Source organism: Protomyctophum parallelum (genome assembly GCF_964188405.1).
Source record: "Protomyctophum parallelum genome assembly, chromosome: 10".
NCBI lineage: Eukaryota > Metazoa > Chordata > Actinopteri > Myctophiformes > Myctophidae > Protomyctophum > Protomyctophum parallelum.
Genome location: NC_139704.1, coordinates 3,372,885 through 3,375,904, shown reverse-complemented (window position 1 = coordinate 3,375,904; position 3,020 = coordinate 3,372,885). Strand labels below are relative to the sequence as shown.

The window sequence follows — 3,020 nt, the reverse complement described above, 5'->3', positions numbered from 1 at the left end:
TACGCCTGTAACGGTGTTTTGGCTGGTGTTACCCTGTTTTTGTTTGCTATACCTACAAACGAGCTGTGTGACAGCAATCCAGAGAGGAGCGATCCACGCCAGCTCTCTAACCTGCCTCCAGCAGTGGATTAATCCGGCTGCCAGAACTCGTGAGTAGTTGCTTTTCAAAAAGTCTAAAAAATGCAGTTATTGTTGATAACTTGCTCTGCACTTCCGTTGAGGAGACCACGTCTTGGACTGCTCGGTGGAGATCAAAAAAGCAGTGTAATCACGCACCACCTGGGCCTTATATACCCGTGCGTGCCAGTGCACTGGTGTGTCTTAAAGAGGTATCCACGTCACAAGTGAGGTGGGGACATTCCCCATACATATGAAATATGTTGGGTGGAGAGATAGTCTCTGATACGATAGAGAACAGTGGTTCTCAAATTATGTCATGTCAAGGACCCCAGAAATATATGAAATTGGCCGCAGACACCTATCTGAAAATATGTTGTTCCAGGGACTACCCAGAAGCAAAGAGGAGTTAAAAACGTTTGCTCTGAAATAATATATATTCAAAGATTTGCACATTTTCAGGATAAAACAAAATAGACCTACAAGCTCGTAGCGCGGTCCCTGGAACAACATATTTTCAGATTGGAGTAAATCGTTTGAACACCAATGATACAGAAACATCTAGGGTTTTCAGAAAACAGTCATACCATTTAAACACTTTAACCATCATTTTAAAAGCCGTTAGATTGTTGGCAGATTTACAAGCTCACGAGCTTGTAGATTTGCTATTTTTTTTTAAATCGTGAAAATGTGGCCCAAACCCAGTGAACGTTTTAACTCAAATCTGCGAGGATTTAGAAGACATTTTGTGGAATCAGTTCTCAAGTTTAATTTCTTATGTCTATAAGTATTTTCTGTGTGGTTAGTTATGTAGGCCCAATAACAGTTACACAGCAATAAACAGAACACACAATCGAGATTCACCTTTTGAGCAAGAAATGGTGCAGCATACATTTGAACCCTTTTCATGCCAAAGTTATTCAGCATTTGAGCCACGGACCACCGTTTGATGAGCTGCCGTTTCCTTCCTTTATGAAGCCTGACTGTTGGCCGCCAGCAGAAGTTCCAGGATGCACCCTATCCAACGTCTCCGGCTCTCAGACCCCAGGTCCCCGTCACTGAAGTCCAAGATCCCCTGGTTTTAACCATTATTTAAAAAGCTGTAAGCTGTTGAAAACGAGCTTGTAGATTTGCTAATTTTGAAACATCGTGAAAATGTGGCACAAATCTGTAAATATATATTCTTTTGCAGCAAACGTTTTAACTCATCTGTGCGGATTTAGAAGACATCAGTTCTCAAGTTTAAGTGCTTAAGTCTTTAAAACACCAATTCTCTTCTGAGTGGAGTCAGGAGTTTCTGAGCGTAGCAATGTGTGTATGTCCCCGTGTCTGTATGTCCGAGCACGGAAAGCTGGGTGCGTTCCTTGAGGTCTGGATGTTGCGGGGACCCCCACACGGTACAATGCAGGCTGGGTATAGAGGGTCAGGGAAACCCGACTGGTGGTAGCCTTTCCAGCAGAGGTTGAAGTCGATAGGTCTTCCTCCAGCGAAAGTTCGTCTGAAATCACAGAATTCATTAAATACATTTTTTTCACCTTAATCATTTCTCTGTCTTGTGATTCATGACTTAACAGTTGCCCTGTGGGTAAAAACCCAGCCATTTTCTAATTTCTATTCCTGTGCTAAAATGTGACATGTGACAAAATGTGAAAATGTTCTTACCATTTTTATTATCCATTTTATTCATCCATCACCATCATCTCCACTTCCTCCACGTGACCTCATCTGTAATTTGAACAAAATCAAATACAAAATTGTGGATTATATATGGATTGCATTTGTATAGGGCTCACAACACGTGAGCTTGTAGATCGACTATTTTCACCATGCAACCAAGTGTAAATTCAGGCATTCTGAAATAGGCCTACCCATTTAGACCTGAGGACGCATCTGTGTCGCCTCATAGGTTTTAAACATTATTTTAAAAGCTGTTAGCTGTTGAAAAATAGCAGAATCTACAAGCTCATATAGTGTGGCATAGAGTGCCACAGTACTCATAATACACCTCAGTCATTTAAAATGTACACAGTTACACATTGTTGGGTGCCAATTTGCTGTCCTTGGTAAAAATTAAAATGAACAATTACCTTAAATTAAAGAACGATGTCTCAGCTCTGTACAGCATGTCACCTTGTCTGTAAAATGAAATCAAATTCAAGTCAAATTTCTTTCAAATGTAACAGCAAACTTGAGGCAAGAGAGCTTAATTGTAGCATGCAACCTGTGGACTTTTATCAACATAAGAAGACGTTAGAAAAGAACATCATGATACATTATTATTGTTCGCTACTAAACCATTTTACTTACTTCTGATATGAGGTTGCTTTGTTTCCCCCAGCCTCCACCGTCTGGGTCGATCTTGCTGGAATATTGTTTGTCTGTAAAATTAAATAATATAAAACACCGTCCATAACGCAGTAGCTTTCTCTTTCCAACGGAGCTAGATGTTTTTAAGCCACGTCCAAACAATAGATTAGCTAGCTAGCTAGCTAGCTAGCTGCTAGCTAGCTAATCTATTCCCTCTAGCTAACGTTAGGGTTACGTGCACAGATAAAGATCACGTGTAATTACACTACACACAGTATATATCAGATATAAAAATACACTGACCTTTCAACTGAATTTCTCCGGAGAAAAACGGCGAAATATAAGCCTTTGTTGTGGAGTCCTCGACTACAACTTCTGGGGGCCTATTTCACGAAACTTGGATTAACTAATCCAGGATTTAGGCCAAAGCCAGGCTTTTTAAATCCTGATCTTTACAGCCTGGTTTATTCCGTTCCACTAAAGCCAAGCGAGGCTCAGAATTGGTGGATTTGGCGAGCCGGGATCAGCAAGCCTGGCTTAATAGACAGTCTGGCTTTTTGTCTCTAGACCCCTTATGTGGATCACAGATTTACTGA

The 3,020-nt window shown here is 40.9% G+C and overlaps 1 long non-coding RNA gene across 1 annotated transcript; it reads right to left on the bottom strand.

Moving 5' to 3' along the window:
* Positions 1-1,161: 1,161 nt before the first annotated feature.
* On the bottom strand, positions 1,162-2,253 carry LOC310865514. The gene is made up of 3 exons (XR_014569828.1): positions 2,205-2,253; positions 1,780-1,842; positions 1,162-1,615 (listed from the first exon to the last, which is right to left on the bottom strand). It is a non-coding gene; the product is annotated as an uncharacterized lncRNA (long non-coding RNA).
* Positions 2,254-3,020: the final 767 nt, after the last annotated feature.